The 11,349-nt window shown below is 47.2% G+C and overlaps 1 protein-coding gene across 1 annotated transcript in view; it reads right to left on the bottom strand.

The window, feature by feature from the left end:
- The window catches only part of CTXN1 (cortexin 1), a 138,247-nt gene extending 127,080 nt beyond the window's left edge, over positions 1-11,167 (bottom strand). The window contains exon 1 of the mRNA XM_019513187.1: positions 11,070-11,167. The gene's annotated coding sequence lies outside the window, so the exon portion shown is untranslated. The remainder of the gene's footprint in view (positions 1-11,069) is intronic.
- Between the last annotated feature and the right edge of the window lie 182 nt (positions 11,168-11,349).

The following is an 11,349-nucleotide window of genomic DNA, read 5'->3' as shown; positions in this document are numbered from 1 at the left end:
CCTTACAGTTAGGCACAGCTGGGCTCCAGCTCCAGCTGGATTCCCTCGTGGGCAGAGAGTACAGGGAAACTGTTCCCTGCCTGGTCAAGCAGCAGCACTGTCACTGTTGCCTGGTCCAGCATGGGCTGCGCGTCCAGGTGCTGTGCTCCCGGAGGGAACAGAGCCTGAGCAGTGTCTGACAGCCAGCAGAAGGGAGGGGAAGAAGCAGAGACTGGGGAGTAGGTGGGAGGAAGGGGCAGAAGCTGGGGGTGGGGGGCAGAGAGCAAAGTGGCAGCCTGACCACTGCCTTCCCACAGCCACTGCTTTCCCTGCTGTAGCAGATCGGGGGGGGGCGGCAACAAATTTAAGAAAACTCTCCAATAATTAGATTCTATACCTGAAGCATTATAAACAAATTTATAAAAGTTTTCTATATAGAGAATTGAATTATTGGGGGAGGGGTTATCTTAAGTTCAGGGTCAAATTAGATGCGAGTAAATATGGTAATTATCTCCCTTTCTAGCATCCCTGTCAATATAACCCAGAATTACTTTTTCCTTTTTTCTGCGACGGTATCACATCAAACTGAACATAAGCTGATGACAACCTCTATATCCTTTCCTGCACTACACTATCTAGCCAGTTCTCCATTTTGTAGGTGTGTGTTTGGTTTCTCCTTCCTAAGTCTACTATGTTGCATTAGTTTTAATTGAGTTACAGAGCTTGTTGATTTATAACAAAACAAAAAAAACCACATGAATTCTAACCTGCCCTCCAAAGTGCTCGCAATCCCTCCAACTTCTGTGTCATTTTATAAATACACTGCCAAGTCATTAATGAAAATATTGGCTAGAAACAGATCTACAGGACCTCGCTTGAAATCCTCTAACAATGGTTTGATGTCAAACTGAAAACTATATTTCAAAGTGTTTTTTCAGTGAATACTGCCCTCACCTCATGGTGATGTCATCTAGACCAGGGATCGGCAACCTTTCAGTACCACTAAGCTGAATTAACATAGCTGGATCCTAGGTAGTTGTTAGACAGTCCACCACTACTTGGTGCGTTCTTGCACAAAACATAGTAATGGTGGGACTGTCCTCGGCAGACTGGACAGAATCTCTTCAGACATGGGCAGCAGGTTACCAACCCCTCATCTAGACCATCTTACTCTAGTTTGCTTATGAGAATATTACAAAGTGACAGTGTCAAAACCATTACAAACCACAAGATACATCACATCTCCTTGTCACTTAGAACAGCTGCCCTATCAAGGGAATCAAATCAGGTTGGCTTGACACAATTTGTTCTTGTCAAGCACCTGTCAGGTTTTCCTTGTTATCTTGTTATCTCTCCAGTGCTTGCAAATGGATTGCTTAATAATTCAAAGAGAAAGGCTTTGGTTCCAACAAAAATGTCTGTATTTTTCATTTCAGTAATTTCAGAACTGTTGTTACTGTGAACATTCATCCAAATTTAGTCAAATTTTGAGTTTCCTGAAGGCCTATGAGCAGAACACTATTCGGTCACTGGGACAACCAAAGCACAGCTTGCAACCAATCCTGCGTTACGCAACTAAATGGTACAAGCAATTCTATACCCCTCTGAGTACAAAGGGCACCTATACACGTACATCAAGGCTGCTCCAGTACACTGTAATTATGGTGCATCAGACCAGACTCTGGAGTGTGGTAATTACCCCACCTCCTGGAGCACATGTATAAATGCATCAAAGTACCCCCTTTCTAGAAATAGGATTGCCCTCCAGAGACGCTCCCTGTTCCTATATTGGAGTATTTTTGCACCCAGAAGCCGCATCCTGACAAGTGTCGCACTGCAGACACATCTGCGGTGTCACATACTACATGTTCAGTTGCTCTCCACGCTGTAAGGGAGCAGCACAGAGGGGTTTGACTCCTGGAGTCAAATAAAACAGAGAAAAAAGCAGAGCGGTGCACATGGGGGTAGTTCACGCTACTCAAAACCGGAGCTGAGCCACCCAGAGCTGTGCGGTGGCTGCCAGCCAGGCTCTGTGAAGCAGAATCGCCACTGCTGCAGCCCCGGGAGGCCCCTGGGACTCCCCCAGGACCCCAAGTAAGGCTGCTGGGGCCAGCCCAGTGCCCCTTACCACCCCCAGGGTAACTTGCAGCATGCCAGAGTGCACGTGGCACAGGCATTCTCCAGGGACAACTAGTGGTGGCACAAGGTGCACTGCCGCTAGTTGCCCTTGGGGAACCAAATATCCACTGGACGGAGCCAGAGGGGATAACAGTACTCCGACACTTTAGTCAAGTAATTTAGTTGTGGCCTGCAATTTGGTTGTCCACTAACACAGCTGGGAGATGTTATATAAATCACACGATGGGATCCCAGGAGTTCTGTGCCCAACCTCAGAAACAATGCATCCTGCCATACCAGATGTGTCTGGCAAAACACCCGATTTGGGGGAAATCAGGAAAAAAAAATCCCATATCCCAATTGCAAGACTGCAGGGCACGCAGCTTGGGACCAAGAGCTCCCCAACCTCCAGCTATCCACACCATGGCAGGGCAACTTTAAATATCCCCAAGTGCAAGGAGCTCATAGGCTCTCCTTGCACAGGAAGATGCAAAGCTTTGCGCTGCAATGCAGGAGGCAGACCTGGGTCCTGGACCTGGGGCTGCCTGCACAGGATCAGCCGGGGGGGCAGCTCCGGGTCTGGTTCAAGCCCTGGAGCTGCCTCTTGCCCATTCCCCAGGATCAGGCACAGGACACTGGAGGTTCCCACTGTCCAATGCCATAAGCTAATTGCCAGCAACTGGCAGGGGCAGCCCCGGGTCTGGGTGATGTGTCCCATGGTCAACTTAAAGACATTAGACATGGAGTATCATCATGGCTGGTATGCCATTTTGTTCCATCATAAATTCTCTGAACTGTGGTATGTTATAATTTAGCATGTGACTAATGTGTTAATTACAAGGCAAATACAACATCTGCCAGGGTCTTGAGTGAAAGAATTCTCCCTTCAACAGAGGAACTGAGTGACAGGAGCCTAGCTTGGCCTTAATGGTATCCCACCTGGCAGCACAAAAGAGCACTTGAATGCAATAAGGTGATAAGTAGGGCAGAAAGTAGAAGGCAATCAGAGTGCCTGGGGATAAAGGAATTGGGAGCAAGAGCCAGAAGGAAAACAGTATGAGTGGGTAATGGGATAAGAGGGACAGAAGCTGGGGAGACAAGGGACAACTGGTACAGCAGGTGGAAAGGCAGGATCCAAGTGTAGAGAAATAGGAGTAAAAAGGGGAGCATGGGCAAGAGTGGAACAGGGGCGTGAACAAGTGTTGGAACAGGGAGAGAAAATGTAGGAGCTAGGACTAGAAGATAGGGTCAGAGAAGGACAGGATGAGACCGAGGGCAGAAAAGGGTTCATAACCACTGAAGTGGACTGCCCTCCAGAACATGGACTTAAGCCCACTGCTCGTGAGTCCCACACATTCTCCGCTGTCAGCAAATGGCTGCAAAACCTGCAGCAAAGGGTGCATCCCGTTCCCCCTGGGCAGCTGGTCCATATAGAGGATAGCCTGCTACTGCTATTTGATACTGCATAGCCATATAGGCAGAGGCCTATACTATGGATCTGAGGTTCTAGCTCAAATCTGAGTTCAGTGTGCTTCCTGCACCATCAGGGGGTTTTTTGGGGGGTTTTTTTTTTGGTTTTTTGTTTTTTTTAAAGAATAACAAAAAATGTTAAATACAATTTTCCTAAAAGAACACGGGCTGCAAAAGTCAAGAATACATTAGGCAAAACACCAGCAGGGGCTGTAATTGTGTTTTCTGGGTGATGGGTAAGTTACGCCGTGGATATCTAGGGTTCAGCTGGAAGAAGCAGTGTAAGAGCATTGTCTCCACGGTGAAGTTCAGGGGTATGAACTGCCCCACCCAACTTCACCATGCCCCAAACCACTTATGCTGTGGCCTGAATTCCCTTGCTGAGACTAGCAGTAGCCCAGATTACTCCAGCCCTAAGCAAGCCCTAACCTGGCCCTGCTAGCCTAGTGGAAGCAGATATTCAGAGGTTGTGCATGGCCTGGCCAAAGGAGCCTGGCTGAATATGGGTGGGCTTCATTCTGCCTGAAGCTGGACTGAGCCTCTGTCTCAGTGGCCAGGCTAGACTGGTTGCTGCTGTGTAGTGCAGCAGGAAGGAGGATTTGTATTCAGGTCAGTCAAAGAGGGGAGAACTGGAGACTGACAGAGTTATTCCTAGGGGCTGAAATTGGATCATTTATAGATGAGCCTCCCGCACAGAATATTCCATTGCAATCGAATCCAATTTGCTTGCCAGACGGTGCATCCGGCAGCGGTTCAGACTTGAAAGGGAAATGGATAACATTAAACAAACAGAAGCAGCCATAAATTAAATGCATTACCCTCCCCGCCCCGTGTGACAGTCGTCAACCCAGTCTCACAGGCTCTGTCTCCAAGATGTTGAACACAATCTAATTAAGGGCCCAGATTACTGAAACTCAGTTGGCCAGACAGCCATCACTTTTCTCTAAGCAGGTGCCATACAGAGAGAGCAAGCAGCTCTTCTCCTCCACCCCAGCAAGCTCAGAATAGCCCCTTTCTAACCACAAATCAAAGGAAACCCAGCCTGGGCATCAAGTCAGCAAGGGAGGACATGCAAGACCCTGCTTCTGAGACCTCTGAACATTCCCTGTGGGAACAGAGACACTTACCCAGCCATCCCCTACAGAGCTGTGCTAGCTAAGAGAAAAAAAAAAAATGCAGCTCCCTGTGGCATGTAGCTTTGCACCTACAGAACAACCACCCAGCTCCCATCTCAAAACAGAGCACAGGCGTTCTGCTATGGGCTTTCTGTCTGATACTGGGGAAAGATGGGTCACAATACATGAACACTTGATCAGAGAGACATTTCAGGCTCTGCAGATACATTCTTTTCATATTTCCCAGCTCAAACTGAGAGCCATTTCTTTACTTTTCCCATGTAACAACACAATAAAAGATGGTAATAAAGTCACTTCTCAGGGTAATTTTTGTAATTTCTCATTTTAGGAACAGGACTGGAAAGGGCCTCCTGGGTCACTAGGCTCAAACATCATATTGTCCCTTTCATAAATGTATGCAGCATCATTGTAACCACATAGGGCCACATCCTATTCCACCTAGAGGGTGTCTAAGTGGACTTAAGGCACCTCAACACAATTCTAGTCCACCTTGTTCAAGTGTCTGAAAAGCCATTAATGCAATTCCTTCTGTAACGTGCCATCATCTTCCCCTAAGAGGCTGAGTCACAAAAAGTAGTGAGGAGGAGGATCCTCCCACCATTTCCTATTAACAGTGTTGCAGGGACTGGAGCCTAATGTAACAGAATCGCACACAGGCACCTAAGTCCACTCATGCACCTTATGGGGATAACAGAATCTGGCCTGTAGGTTTTGTTGCCCTGCTTCTCCTATCTGGAGGCTGCTCCAGGACTCCACTGCTTTGATGGGTAGGAATCGTCCAGTTTCCAGCGTAAATGTGTTCAGACGCAGCTTACCCCCATTTGTTCTTGGGCCAGTCCCTTAGCTTACGTAGCTCTTCTCCATCGCTGGTGTTTACCCTGTAAAGTTTTTACAGATAGCAATCATATTTGCCTCAGCCTCAGGTTTTTGTTTTTGGAAATAACCAAGGTGTGCTCCTTTAGGGCCTGTCTATATCATGTCAGCAATGTTCACTTGGAAACTTGGGGCCAGTCTGCTGACCTTAGGCTCTTGTCCTGCTCCAGAGCTAGAACAAGGGTTGTTCAGGGCTTGTCCCCAGTGCCCAATCCCTTGGTCTCTAGCAGACCTAATGCCAGGCGCTAGAGAGAAGCCTGGAGTTGGCCCAGTGGCAAATTTTCTGGCTGAGAAGCACCCAAGTGGACTCAGGTGGGCAGGCATGGGCAGCTCTGTGTCCAAGAGACACTTCTGACCCAGTAGAGATAATGCTCAGTCTCCTTCCAAACCATTAAGATCCTTCAGTCACTCCAGCAGCACGATCCTCACATCATTTATCTGCTATTTTCAACACCCAACAACCCAACTGTAACCCCAAGGTCCTGCCAGCAGTGCCAGTTCTTGTATTGCACCTTTCCATCTGTTCCAGTGACAGGAGGGCTGTACAGGGTTTGAGACAGCTCCCGTGCTCTGCCTGACCAGAGGAGGTTGTGCCCACAGCCTGTCGTGGTGGCACTGCCACGGCACTGGACTCTGAGACAATGACTGGAATCATTGCTTTGGGATGCTGCTTTTTCTGGGCATCATGAGTCACAGCACAGCAGGAACCCAAAGCAATGCCATTGCCTATGCAGAAGCACTGGGCTATTGTAATAGATCAGAAAGCCCAGGGCCTTCTAGATGACAGCTACTGCCGTGATCAGCACAGCTCTGACAGGGCCACCTAGAGAGACGAAGGAGCCAACAGCAGGCTTGGATAATAGAGCTGGGCCCACAAGCATAGTCAGAAAAGGTTTGTGCCATTAGATCCAGAGGTGCCCCAGCTCAACACCTTACATGAACCACCTCCTACAATGCCACATCAATGGGTACAGCATCAGGAGCAGATGCTTGACAGGACTTCTGGTTTTAAGCTGAAGCTTATGCCTAAGCTAAAATGCCAACCCTACTAGCTGAGGCTGACTTAAAACAGCCCACCTACGATGAGAGGGGGAAGAGAGCTTTACACTCAGTTGGAGTTGTCACGGTGCCTGATGCTCTGTTTAGACACCAGGAGAGGACACAGTCCTCACTCCAACTCAGCTTCCAACTGCTCATTGTGAATGCATGACTGAGTAACAAAAGGAGGAAGTTGAAGCCAGTCTGGGGAGCTCTGCAGATGGAGCATGAAAGAAATAAGCAGATGGATGCCCAGCCAGTTAGAGAGGGCATAAGCATCCAGACGGGTGGAAAAGCAGCCAACAAAGGGCAGACACTTCCTCCTGGCTCTTTCTGCCAGAAGCCATGGGTCTGGCTGATTCTTGTCAAACCAGCCTTCCCATTTAGTAATAATCTGAGAGGAATCAGCTGCTGCCAGAGGGATAAAGAATTGTCAGGCAATAGCCCTGCAAGACTGAGGAAGTAATGCTCTCATTAAATGAGAGCAAAGGAAGAAGACACTCATTCTGTCAAGATCTGGGACGAGGCATGTAATTGCTCTGGGGTTTATTCCATCCCTGTGGCAAACTAATAGAATCAGATACCAGCAGCGTGGGACAAGGAATGAAGAACTAGTGTATGTTAATAGCTGAAGGGGAAAAGTAATGGACAGAACATAATTAACTGTGCTGGAATTCAGCTGGCACATGAGTCTCTTGTGAAAAGTGCAGCAGGGGTTTAAACAGCAGTGAAAACTCAGGCAGTTGTGTCCCCCCCATCATCGAAAATGCATCACCTCCTGGAGAACAGCACTATCACAGCAACATATTAGGACCTCCAACCACAAGGGTTTTGAGTGCTGGGGACAACTTTCAGGTGCAAGTCCTGCAGAAGGCAACTCAAGGCCATGCTCTTGACCTGCTGCTCACAAACAGGGAAAAATTGGTGGAGAATGTAGTAATGGATGGCAAATTGAGCAGTAGCGACCACAAGATGATTGAGTTCCTTCCTTCTTTTCCTCGGGATCCTGAAAGCAGCAGAGTAAGGGCCTGGACTTCAGAAAAGCAGCCTTTGACTCGCTCAAGAAAGTGATGGGCAGGATCCCCTGGGAGGCCAGTCTGAAGGGCAGAGGAGTCCAGGAGAGCTGTTGTATTTTAAAGAAGCCTTACCGAGAGCACAGGAACAAGCCATCCTGATGCACAAAAAGACTAGCAAGTATGGCAGAAGGCCAGCTTGGCTTGGCAGGGAACTCTTCAGTGAGCTAACACACAAAAAAAGCAGCTTATAAGAAGTGGAAACTTGAACAAACAACTAGGGTTGAGTAGAAGAGTCTTGCTCAGACATGCAAGCATGAAATCAAAAGGCCAAAGTGCAACTGGGGTTGCAGCTAGCAAGCGATATAAAGGGTAAGAAGAAGTATGTCAGCAACAAGAGGAAAGTGGGTCCTTTACTAAATGGGGGAAGCCTCAATGCCTTTTTCACCTCAGTCTTCACAGGCAAGTTCAGCTCCCAGACTACTGCACCTGGCAGCACAGTTTGGGGAAGGGGTGTGTAATCATTGTGGAAAGAACAGGTTAGGAACCATTTAGAAGTTGGATGCATACAACTCCATGGGGCGAGACATGATGCACCCAAGGGTGCTGAAGGAGTTGGCCAGCGACTCTGCAATAGCATCAGCCATCATCTTTGAAGACTCATGGCAAATCAGGAGAGGTCCCAGATGACTAGAAAAGGGCAAATATAGTGCCCATCTTTACGAAAGGGAAGAAGGATCCAGGGAAATACAAACTAGTCAGCCTCACCTTAGTCCCTGGAAAAATCATGGAAAAGGCCCTCAAAGAATCCATTTCTAAGCACTTGGAGGAAGAGGTGGTAATCAGGAATGGTCAGCATGGATTCACCAGGAGCAAGTCATGCCTGACCAACCTGATTCCCTTCTCTGATGAGATGACTGGCTCTGTGGATGCAGGGAGTGCAGTGGACATGATAACTTTGTTGCACAATTTACCAGTTGCAAATGACCAAATAACAAGCAAGACTTTATCAGGGGGATAAGGCAAGCTTAACATTGCTACATCTTGACTTCAGCAAGGCTCTCACTACTGTTTCCCACAGCATTCTCGCAAGTAAGCTAAGGAAGTATGGGTTGGATGAATGGACTAAGGTGGGTAGAAACCTGGATGGATCATCAGGTTCAGAGTGTAGTAATGAATGGCTTGATGTCTAGCTGACAGCCGGTCTCAAGTGGAGTGCCCCAGGAGTCGGTCTTGGGGCTGGTTTTGTCCAATATTTTTATCGATGACCTGGAAGATAGGATGGAGTGCACCCTCACCAAGTTTGCAGATGACACCACGCTGTGGGGAACAGTAAATACGCTGCAGGGTGGGGCTAAGATTCAGAGAGATCTCAACAAATTAGAGAACTGGACCAAAACAAATCTCATGAGGGATTTCTTACAATAAAGAAGCAGCCCAAATTCCTGCACTTAAGACAAAGCAATCCCATGCACCAGTACAGGCTGGGGACTGGCTGGCTAAGCAGCAGCTCTTCAGAAAAGGACCTGCGAGTTACAGGGGACAAGAAGCTGAATATGAACTAACAGCACACCCTTGTTGTGAAGACGGCTAACAGTATTCTGGGTTGCATTAGTTGGAGTGTTGCCAGCAATACAAGGGAAATGATTATTCCCCTCTATTCTGCACTGGTGAGGCCCCATCTGGATTGGAGTCCGATTCTTAAATGAAGAATCAAACTACTTCTCCCACCACAATTCTTACTGCAAGGAAGACTCACAAAACTGGATTTCAATAACTAGTGAACATACCGTGTATCAACAGAGACTTTTAATCTAGAAGGATTCAGAAGTAGCAAATAGACTCTTCCACATTCTTGGGGTGACACTACTGAACTACAACCAGCATGTTCAAAGACTGCATTTCAGGGGTAAACTGAGCAACAACTTCCAATTCAGTGCATTAGCAGCTACTCAGAGCCAACCTCTCTTCTTAGCACCTTTGGGCAAGAGCAAGTTCTTATGGCAATTAGAGTTGCAATGTAGGACATGTGCTATACATTCCTTGCACGCGGTCTCAGCATTTGAAAGAACTGCAGGCTCTTTACTGGTCACAAACATTAGAAACCTGGTTCTACAGAAACTCATGGACCAACATACATATATGTACACAGAACCAGCAATCACCCTGAACACACCAAGAAAGCTGTAATATACAGCCAAGCCCTCCAATACCACCAAGTTTGCACCGAGGAGAATACCTGCGATCATCACCTCACAATTCTCAAAAGGGCTTTCACCCAGCAAGGATGCTCCTCCAGAGAGATAAACTGCACTTGTGAAAGAGCCACCCAGATACCACATGAACTACTGCAGTACAAAAAATCCCCATGAGCCATACACCCTTAGTTATGATATACCATCCTTCCCTGGAACCTATACGGAAAATCCTCAAACAACTGCAACCCATACTAGAAGACCCAATTCTTAAAGAGATCTTTCCAGAAGCACCCATCCTAGCCTTTAAAGAAGCACCCAACCTTGCCAAGCTCATCACTAGAAGCAAAATTCCTATGGCCCAAAGCACACTGAATGGATCCAGACCATGTTGGGACAAAAAATGTAAAACCTGCCAACACATCTCTACCACTCCCACAATAACGACACCCCACAACAGAACCATCACCATTCCTGGACCTTACACATGCACCTCCAGAAATGTAAAATATCTCATCCAGTGCACTAAATGCTCAGATGGAAAATATGTAGGAGAAACAACACCACACCAGAATGAATGGTTGGCTTGAAAATGGTATTTAAAAGGTTTGCTTTTGAAAAGTGGCTTATAGGATGTATTAGAATTATGGTTATAGCAGCAAGGGTTAAAATATTTCTAAAGAGCTTGGCCTCAAAGTCTCACAGGTCTCCCAGCCTTCAGAACCAGAGTGTCAAACCCAGTCAGGAAAACAGCAAGGCCACACAACCTGGGTAACTGAAAACATCCAAATTTTATTTTCATAATATAGATAGGCCTGGCTCCAGGGCAAAAAACCTTAAGCTTTCTGGTTCTGGGGAGACAGACCAAATTAGGAGGACACCAGTAAAGCCCCAAATTAAGAGGTGGGCACGTGATAGGTTTTTGAAAATGAGGTTTTGGCTGTCAATGCCATGTGACCAACCAGTGACAGCCACGGATCAAGAGTCATCAGAAGTCATCAGGAGAAGAAAGAATACCAAGTTTTCAAAACAAAGTAGAGGGGAAGACAGTTGGCATCAACCCCCGACCTCCCAGGCTGCTGACGTTGGACACCCAAGCAAAAGACCTCAAGGTGGCGTTTATGTACTGGATGGACGGACCACTCTCCTTGTGTATATTCTGAGACCGGGGAATTCGGGTAATGCATGCTCTATTTGCTTTGCCTGCACTGCTTTTATTTCCTACCACTGTGCATCAATAAACTCACCTATTACCAACTGGCAGGTGCTGTGGTCGATCCAAGGGTCGAGCTCACCTGGGACAAAGGCATAAGGGCTGGGTCCTAAATCCAGCGCCAACAGAATGTACACCAAAAATCTATCAAAGACAAGAATACCCAATTACCTGCAAGTGCACATGGCTCACAAGACAACCACTCTCTCTCCAATCTCTCAGTTCTAATCCTCAAAGGAAGTTTACAAAACACCTTTCACAGACGAGCCTACGAACTTCACTTTATAAATCTACTGATACAAAAAAAAAAAAAA

This window comes from Gavialis gangeticus, unplaced genomic scaffold (genome assembly GCF_001723915.1).
Source record: "Gavialis gangeticus isolate Ggan-Ray unplaced genomic scaffold, GavGan_comp1, whole genome shotgun sequence".
Classification (NCBI taxonomy): domain Eukaryota; kingdom Metazoa; phylum Chordata; order Crocodylia; family Gavialidae; genus Gavialis; species Gavialis gangeticus.
The sequence above is the reverse complement of the archived record's forward strand: the minus strand, read 5'-3'. Positions and strand labels throughout refer to the sequence as shown.